The sequence below is a fragment of the Silurus meridionalis genome, chromosome 9 (assembly GCF_014805685.1).
Source record: "Silurus meridionalis isolate SWU-2019-XX chromosome 9, ASM1480568v1, whole genome shotgun sequence".
In the NCBI taxonomy this organism is placed as follows: Eukaryota; Metazoa; Chordata; class Actinopteri; order Siluriformes; family Siluridae; genus Silurus; species Silurus meridionalis.
In genome coordinates this window covers 9272832-9283269 of record NC_060892.1, presented here as the reverse complement: position 1 = coordinate 9283269, position 10438 = coordinate 9272832, and positions in this window count along the sequence as shown.

Here is a 10438-nt window from a genome sequence, read left to right as displayed (position 1 = left end):
ATGGATGGATGGATGGATGGATGGAGGGATGGATAGATGGATGGAGGGACGGATGGATGGATGGATGGATGGATGAATAAATGCTTGGATGAACAGATAAGTCAAATGTATGTATTTTTAATAGATGCATTTTCCCAAACATGTACACGTTACCCAGACCTTACTGATGAATCATGATGTTTATGATTGGAATTAGTTAAATGGATCCTGTAGCACAAAGCAAGACATGCAGTAGGAGGCATCAGATTGACCCTTTGATCCCCTGGTTTTATGCATACTAAGGTAAAGGTATTAAATGGTACTAAAAACATTTGTATAGATCAACCATTTAAAAAAAAATGCAGAAACATGGACATCACTGTGTTTGCTGTTTGGGTTGACTTTTCAATTTAACAGTACAGTGTTTGCAGTTAAATGCATAAACAGCAAGCAGGTCATAACAGTAACACAACCAGTCTACTCATGTTACACTAAGCTAATATATTATATATTAGCTTAGTGTATTAAGAGGTTTTAATATTAAGAGGCTTCCGTCATACTAAAGCCCTGCGATAAAATCTGATGTAAGCTAGTGCTTCTTTTTTAAGCGTGTTACACTGCCCTGGGATGCAGCATGAACAGCAGTTTGCTGAAGGAATTATGTGCTATCCTTTTCCCCAAGGATCAGGGAGAGCTGGCTGGCGGAGGTCAAATAATTGAAGGAAAAATGAAAAAAGAGATGCATTTAAAACTGGATTGCCTTGTATCGGGTAGTGTGTGACGCTTGGTGAGTGTGCATATAGTCATATAAGCCGCGTGCAAGAAATATTTTACTTTTAAGCTTCCCATTCATTAAGTGTCAGAATGATAAATTCACATAAAAAACACAGTCTCATATTTCTGCATGCCACCAGTGCTATTTTAGCACCAAATACTGCAATTCACCGTGGATTACTATTTTTATTCTATTTGGGATCATGAGGTCCTAAGGAGGCTTAAAAAAAAGCAGATTAAAACACAATATGAATCTGATTTGTGGAGTGTGTTTTAGTGTGTTACCTGTGCACCATTCATTCCCCTCAAACAGGCTGCTCATGTTACTGATCTAATTGCTTTATCCAAAGAAAAATAGATGATTATTTTCAGGGGCAGCCACTTGTGGGTTTCAGTGTCTAGACAAATTCAGTCTGAGATGACCAGATGCAATATGTGCTGAACTAGACAAACACACAGTGGCAAACAAATAAACTTAGAAGCATCAGCCAGGATAATCTCCATTCACCCACCAGGCACAGACACATACATGTACACTTATGTCTCATCCTTTCTGATGACCATCCTGTGCAATAATTATTCGTGCAGCTAATTAGCACTAAGCTACCCCAAACACAAAACTTTGGCTTGTAAAAAACAAAAGATACAAACAAACAAACAAAAAAAAAAGAGTCATCAAAATGTCTGAAGAATGGTAAAACTGTCAGATGTTTCGTACTTTCTTGTATGGACGTGCATGCACACACACATACAGCCATCACCATTTTATGACAACTCTGTCATTATTTTTACACGCCCCTGCCCTTCACAGCCCATGGAACAGATTTTGAACATAGCCTGATGGGACTTAAGGCAAAACACAAAAAACCTTGAGTGTGTGGCTATAATAGTACGTAACTCACTTGCTTGCTGACACTTTTTGTGTGTTGTGAATTTGTAACAGTTCCCTGGATGACGTAGGTCCAGTCATGAATTCACTGAGCAGGCACATATAAATGAACTATAATCACAAAGCTCTTCCTTTCTTTCAAAGAAAATAAAATGTCAAAACAAGGTGGTTTCACACTAGGCATGTTCGCTGTGGTCTGAGGCTGAGTGTAATTGTTCCTGGTGCCCCCTGGTGCGTTGGTCTGGATTCAGACCCACTTGGTTCTATCAAATACCAGTGCATTTGGGGTCATCATATTTTATCAAAAAATGCACAAGGAGAACGTTTATCTTGGGGTTTTATTTTCATTTGAAATCATCATTTAAAAGATTTTTTGTTGTGCCACTCAGGAGCCTTGTCTGCAGGGCTCATATTAATATCATATTTGATAGGTTATTGAAGATTACAACTTCATACCAGTAGGGGTCCACTTATTTCTTAATAAGGATTTTTCTTCGCTCACAACATCCTGTTACCTTCCTATTCTAGCTTATGTAAATACATCTGTCTCACACTCACTGCATGTTTAGTCTACCTTCTGACCACTGGTATTTCCCAGATTCCTTGACCTTTGCCTCTGCTATGAAATAATTTCTTTGGTCTTACCATGTTGGATACACAAGTTCTGGGATATAGCCAAGCTGCCACTATTGGGCCCTTAAACAAGGCCCTCAACCCTCTGCACTCTGACCCCAGATTCCTAACATCGTTGGAATATGCAAATAAGAATTTCACTGTGCTGTACAGTACATGTGACAAGTAAAAAGCACCTTTCTTACCTTTATTTTGAAATTATTCATATCAATCTCATGCACCTGGACCATTACACTTTAACTTCATTTAATTGTGAGGTATTCAAGATAGCATGTATAGATAAAAGAAAACAATTCTTAAATCTATACATGCTATCTTGAATATGAAGGGGCAGGTGTTTCCTGGTCTGTTTTTATGCTATTAGTATGTAAGTGTTAATGCTAGCTTTTCTATTAATCCAAAAATAAGGTTTGGATGAAGTGTCCACACTTCCACTCTGATACAGTCATTTGACTCAATTTAATAATAATGAAAATAGTAAGCAAAAATGTATTAGCAAGAAACCAGCAAGATGAGAATGGAAAAGGGGTTGAGTGTGATGCAGTGAGGAGCTTTTATGTGCTGGCTGTAAAAAATCACTGACTTTCTGTCAAATAAATTGTGCAGTAAAGCTTTTAAAGTAGTAATATAAATACAGTTTGCTCGAATGATTAAGCACATATGCACAGCACTTAACAAGTGCCTTTGAAATGAAAACATTTCACTGTGAAGCATTGAGGCATCATTAAGATTATCAAAATAATGCCATGCTATACATGACTTACATTTGCTTCTCTCTTAATCAAATGTTTTTTCCCCTTATATATTAAAAAGCGAATAGAATCAAAAAAGAATAAAACGGTGTGTGCTCTGTAGTTTAGTTAAGGATGTGGGTATGAGATAACGGAAAAAAATTTTTTTAAGGTTTATTTCTTTTTTCTCTCAGGGAAGAAAATTACTTTAAAAAAAATACTTTGAATTGAAAATATGCTCAATTTCTGGGGAGAGTGTAAGATAATAGTTTGTGCTTATTTTGTAAGAGTTATTAATGCAAAGACAGAAAGAGTGAAAAAACGAGAAAGGAGGAGGGTTTTAGGGCGGAAAGGGTTGGTGTGTAGGTGCTAATGAGACATGCTGTTCGGAAATGACATGCACCCCAGGTGTGTACTCCTACACCCAGAAAATCAGTGATCTGACCTTGTCTGAATCTCTAAAGCTTGTTTAGCTGAAAAACAAAGCCTGAAGGCGAAGACAAAGATGGCTCTTAGACATAAATAGTTCGAGTTAAGAATATAACTACTACCTTCTTCACATGTAGCCATGATTTTCTTTATTAGAAGGAAATGCAGGTTGAAATGCAGAGGATTTTTGATTATTGATTTTTGGTGACAGCCTCATTTTACCTACTGTAGGGTATAGAAGTCCAACTGCATTTATTTATTTAAAAAAATGCATAAAATTGATGATAGTGATATTCAGGATAACAAGGTTGTTTAATGACAATGTCTGCCAATTCTGACATTTTAACATATTTTAGGCCATAAACCTTTGACACACTTTTTTTCCTTAAAAAAATATAATTAGCTGAATATAAAAAAATTTGTTATCTATTTCTGTGATTAAACTTTGTTTTTTGTTTTTTTCTTTTTCCTTCCCGGCACATATATTTCAGGACAGGACGAGGCTATACTGCTTCAGGACAATCAAATAGATACAAGATAAGATAAAATGGTGTTTCGATCTTTGTGTAATGACTTTTGGAGTCTGCAAGTACTGCCGAGTACTGTATATAGAACAAGAACAAGCTGAAGGGAAGAATGACAGCACTCTATTTGACATTCAGCAGTCTGGAGGAGTAGAGGAACAACTTCCCTTTTTTCAGAAAGAGAGAGAGAGAGAGAGAGAGAGAGAGAGAGAGGTAATAACCATAACCATAACTTTAAAGCTTGCACTGTAAATACTGTATACACCATTTCATGTATCAAAGCCCATTCCAAACACAATGCATGCCTTTTAAATTAAGTTCGGTATGAAGCTTATCCTTGTTCAGTTGTTGTTTTTTTGAATGGAATCCAGCTCATAATTCAACCCACTCCTCCACTCCAACCCCAAGGGTTTAGTTGTTAGATTAGCTGAAGAGTGCATCGTATCTCTCACTCTGCCCCTCTGAGACACACCATGCTCCCGCTGTCTCACGCACTAAACCCACTCAGTTTGCACTCCTTCTTTTCTTTTCTCTTTGCACTTGTTCTAATTTACACTCCAATCCCAAGGGAATTGCCTGCATCTGTCATAGGCCTTCTTCACTTACTCTCTCTTATACATCTTTCTGAGAGACAGTGAAAGAGTAAAGATTTATCCTCTGGTGCCTATATATACTGTACAGCACGCGTGTGCAATCTTTTCTCAAAAAGTAATAAGAAAATAGTCTTTGGGTATCATGCCTAAGCAGCTAATGACCAGGAATAAAAAAAAGTCTTAGCTGTATATTGCAAAAGTATGTTATGAAAGATAGTGACTTATTTGTTCTTTAATGCTAATGTTGTGACAATGAACCTTTCGCTGTAATGACAATATCATGACATGAAGGCAGAAAGTTGACTAGTGCTAACAGTGCTTTGACATTATATTGTTGCAATGCATTCTTCTTCCAATGTATAGTGAAAGATGACTGTGGGAGCAAGACCAGGTGAGAATACATGGAAGATATTTCTATGATCAAAATAGAATAGTTAGCTAAATGTTAGCTACATTTTTTGTCACCTAAAGCAGTAGTAGAAGGAAGTTATTTTTCCATTTTCACAGGACTACTAATGTGCAATTCAATTTGAATTCATTAACTTAAAAATAAACGAAACAAAGGTTTCTGGCGACTCGTTTTCTACTTAGATTCAAGTTACATCATTGGTTCTCAAAGTGTGGGGTGCGTCCCTCTAGTGGGGAATAAAGACATGACAGGTGAGGTGCAATGAACAGCAGGATAAATATACATTTATTTTGTGTTCTTCATTAATTTTCTCTATCAAAACTAAAGTTCATACATGCAAATCAACCAAAAACAAGCAATTAGGTCATTAATGCAGGTGTATTAAAACATCATTTAGGGTTTAGCCTGGCCATTAGGGTTGCAAAAGCCAGTGCACTCAGTGACGGTCCCAAGCCCGGATAAATGGGGAGGGTTGCGTTAGGAAGGACATCCAGCATAAAAAACATGTGCCAAATCAAATATGCGGATCACAAAAGAGAAATTCATACCGGATTGATCGGGCCCGATTTACCAATGACCACCACAGGTATCGTTAGCCAACAGGGTACCGGAAATTGGGCTACTGTTGGCCGAACGAGAAAAAGGAGAGGAGTAAGATGTCTACAGAGACAGCAGGGAAAGGAGAAATGTAGGAGAGTGGAGGTTAGGGTTGGTACTTTAATTGTTGGTACTATGACTGGTAAAGGAAGAGAGTTAGCTGATTTGTTGGAGAGGAGAAAGATAGATATGTTGTGTGTTCAGGAGACCAAGTGGAAAGGGAATAAGGTCAGAAATATTGGAGGTGGCTTTAAAATTCTGAAGGAAGAGGACAGTAAGAGTGTAGTGAAGGTGAAAAGAGTTTCTGATAGGGTGATGAACGTGAAGCTGGAAGTTGAAGGGGTGATGATAAATGTCATTAGTGTCTATGCTCCACAAAGTAGGTTGTGAGATGGAGGAGAAGAACCAATTCTGGAGTGAGTTAGATGAAGTGGTAGAAGGTGTACCTAGGAAAGAACGATTGGTGATTGGAGCAGACTTTAATGGGCATGTAGGTTAAGGGAACAGAGGTGATGAGGAAATGATGGGTAGGTATTGCCCTAAGGAGAAAAAGGCAATAGTGGTGAGACAGATGGTGGTAGATTTTGCTAAAAAGATGGAAATGGCAGTGGTAAATACTTATTTTAAGAAGAAGGAGGAGCATAGGGTGACATATAAGAGTGGAGGAAGGTGCACACAGGTGGACTATGTACTATGTAGGAGATGCAACCTGAAGGAGATTGGAGACAGTAAGGTGTTGGCAGGGGACAGTGTAGCTAGACAGCATCAGATGGTGGTCTGTAGGATGGTTTTGGAAGTAAAGAAGAAGAGGAGGAGAGTGAGGACTGAAAAAAGAATAAGATGGTGGAAACTAAAGGACGGGAGACGGTAGTGTGAGATTCAGGGAAGTGGTCAGACAGGGGCTCGGTGGTGAAGAGGCGCTGGATGATTGGGCAACTACTGCAGAAGTGATAAGGGAAATAGCTAGAAAGGTGTGACATATGGAAATAGAAGACAAGAGATAGAAGAGAAGAAATAGAAGAGAGGTGTTGGTGGAATGAGGAAGTGCAGGAGAGCATAAGGAGAAAGAGGTTGGCAAAACAGAATTGGGATTAGCAGAGAGATAAGAAAAGTAGGCAGGAGTACAAGGAGATGCGGCAGCAGGTGAAGAGGGATGTGGCGAAAACCAAGGAAAAGGCATATGAGGAGCTGTATGAGAAGTTGGACACTAAGGAAGGAGAAAAGGATTTGTACCGATTGGCCAGGCAGAGGGACCGAGCTGGAAAGGATGTGCTGCAAGTTAGAGCAATAAAGGATGGAGATGGAAATGTGTTGACTAGTGAGAAAAGTGTGTTGCGTAGATGGAGGGAGTATTTTGAGCAGCTGATGAACGAGGAAAATGAGAGAGAGAAGGTTGCATAGTGTGGAGATGGTAAAGCAGGAAGTGGATAGGATTAGTAAGGGAAGTGAGAAGCAGGTGTGGGAAGCAGGTTGGACCAGATGACATACTGGTAGAAGCATGGAGATGTTTAGGAGACATGCAGTGGAGTTTTTAACAAGATTTTTTAACAGGATATTGAAAGGTGAGAGAATGCCTGAGGAATGGAGAAGGAGTGAGCTGACACCAATCTTGAAGAACAAGGGAGATGTGCAGACCTGCAGTAACTACAGGGGAATTAAGTTGATCAGTCACACCATGAAGTTATGGAAAAGAGTAGTGAAAGCCAGACTGAGAGAAGAGGTGACCATCTGTGAGTAACAGTATTCATTTTCATGCCGAGGAAGAGCAACACAGACGCATTATTTGCTTTGAGAATGTTTATGGAGAAGTATAGAGAAGGTCAGAAGGAGTTGCATTGTGTGTCTGTGGATTACGGAAAGTGTACGACAGGGTGCCGAGAGAGGAGCTGTGGTATTGTATGAGGAAGTCAGGTGTGTCAGAGAAGTATGTGAGGGTGGTGCAGGACATGTATGAGGACAGTGTGACAGCAGTGAAATGTGCAGTAGGAACGACAGACTGGTTCAAGGTAGAGGTTGGACTGCATCAAGGATCGTCTCTGGTCCCTTTTTTGTTTGCACTGCTGATGGACAGATTGACGGACGAGGTTAGACAGGAGTCTCCGTGGACTATGATGTTTTCGGATGATATTGTGATTTGTGGTGAGAGTAGGGAGCAGGTTGAGAAGAGCCTAGAGAGCTGGAGGTATGTGCTAGAGAGAAAAGGGGAACGAAAGTCAGTAGGAGTAAGACAGAGTACATATGTGTGAATGAGAGGGAGGGCAGTAGAGGCATGCAGTTGATGGGAGAAGAGGTGGTGAGGGTGGAAAAGTTCAGGTACCTGGGTGTCAACAGTGCAAAGTAATGGAGAGTGTGTTAGAGAAGTGCAAAAAAGAGTGCAGGCAGGGTGGAGTGGGTGAAGAAGAGTGGCAGGAGTGATTTGTGATAGAAGAGTATCTGTGAGAGTGAAAGGGAAAGTTTATAGGACTGTGGTGAGACCTGCGATGTTGTATGGTTTAGAGACAGTGGCATTGAGTAAAAGACAGGAGGTGGAGCTGGAGGTAGCAGAACTGAAGATGTTGAGGTTTTCGTTGGGAGTGATGAGGATGGACAGGATTAGAAATTAGGTAATTGGAGACAAGGTGAGGGAGGCGATATTGAGATAGTTTGGACACATGCAGAGGAGGGACATGGGGTATATCGGTAGGAGAATGCTGAGGATGGAGCCACTAGGAAGGGGGAAAAGATGAAGGCCAAGGAGGAGGTTTATGGATGTGGTGAGGGAAGACATGTAGGTATAGTTAGTTTGAAAGAGGCAGATGTAGAGGACAGAGGGGTACGGAGACGGATGATCTGCTGTGGCGACCCCTAATTGGAGAAGCTGAAAGATGATGATGATTTAGGGTACCTAACACAACTACACTTTAATTTTCTCCATTTTGAACTTGATACTATTTATCATGTACCATAAATAAATAAATAAATAAATAGATAGATAGATAGATAGATAGATAGATAGATAGATAGATAGATAGATAGATAGATAGATAGATAGATAGATAGATAGATAGATAGATAGTTAAATAGAAGGCTTTAAATAGACCCTTTAATCAGTGATCGGTATCAATCAATACAGCTTCCAGTGATCTGTACCTGATCGGAGCACCCCAAATATAAAGTACATTAACCATAAATAAAGATTTAGCTGTTACCAGCAGTGTTTCGCAAACGCCTCTCAACATGCTGACATGTTTCACTGAAGTGACAAGCCTAATATGAAATAAACAGACATGCAATCCAAATATAAAACTCTTGTGATTTTAGATAACTGTACATACTGTAGCTAAACTCCGTATGTGTTCACTTTGTAATCTCAGCATTTCACTTTTTTTGTCCTTTGTTGTAACTTCACTTTAGCTTTGACAATACACCATCTGCAAGCTGCATCATGTGTCTCTTTGTGTGGGTCTGTTCTAGTGGAGAAGCTGGACCACCATTTTGCTCTTTTGGCAAAAGTGAATCTGCTGTATGCCAGTGTGAAGTCAGACCATGAAAGCCCCATGCTAAGTGCCACAAAACCCATGCTGGGCTTCACTCCTCACCTGGCACCGGACTCTTACCTTCTGGGCATCCATACTGGCACAGTGCAATGGTTTCTTATTCTGTGTGGCTTTAGCTTGTTAGCTTTAAGGCTGCAATGTTTTCAAATCCTGGCTCAATCGCCTGTAATTCTCAAACTGAGTACACAAGAGATTTGTGCAAAAGGATATGGATTTCTGTAATGTTAATTAAAATTGAGCTGTAAATGGGATGTTTGTACTGTAGATTAATGTCTGCTCTATGAAAAAGATCTATGCTATAATACTTCCTTAGTATGGATGTAAAACTAAACAACTTGGTAAACTGCTCATTATAGCCTAGTTGGAGTAGAGTATTTTGTGCATGGGTATGTAAAAATGAGGCAGTGCAAATAATAATATTTCCCAAATAGGTCTTAGGGTGCAGGGTTGTAATATAGTAGTCCTTGTGATATTGATTGTGTTAATGTAACTCATATGAGATAAGAGTGTGAGGTTTACATTGATATTAGTGTTTGTGGAGGCACTTGGTGTGGTGCTGGTGTGGTCAGTTGCAGACAGAAAGAAGGTTGCAGATGCAAGGAAAACATACAGACGTACATTTACAGTAGGTGTAGCCACATTCCTATTTTCCATGGATGCAAATTAGTATTTTGACCCTCCCTAGATGTCCACCCAAATAAAGTCTTTGGGGCTTGCCTCCAAAACATCTTCACCCTTGTCTATGATTCAACCCAGAACCTGAGCTTGATCGCAACCTAGAGGCATACAGTCATTAACAAGAAAATGGTTTATGTCCCATTGCCTATGGTAGAGAGATGGCAGAAAAGAATGGCATTTGAAAGCTAGGTCTGGGCTTTATTTTACTCATCGTCACTGGAATAAGGGAACCTGTTTACAAGCAACAAAACAAATGGCTATGTCGAGTGAGAGGCTATTGCCTGCGTGCTCCACAATGCCGTGCAGAGCACCGTCCCGAATCCTTCATTAGTCACCTTTACAAGCACGATGCCACTTTACACTTCGGTTATTACACTATTACTCATGGCTCTATCCAGTCACACCATCAGTTTATTTCTGTTTTTTAACTGTGATGGAATTGAATTTAGTCCTGCAGGGGAATGTAGGCGATAAGAAATGAATACGTAATTTTAAAAAACAATTATGTTTTCTAAGTTTTTTAAAGGGTTGTGGGTTTTTTGTCACAAGCAAATGCAGTCTTGTGTTATTTTTGCTGTACAGCTGCTAATACATTGACTAAAAATAACCATTGTTTTTTTCATTTGTCTTGTGGGAAAGGTTTCATAAGATATTCTTGTAACTGGG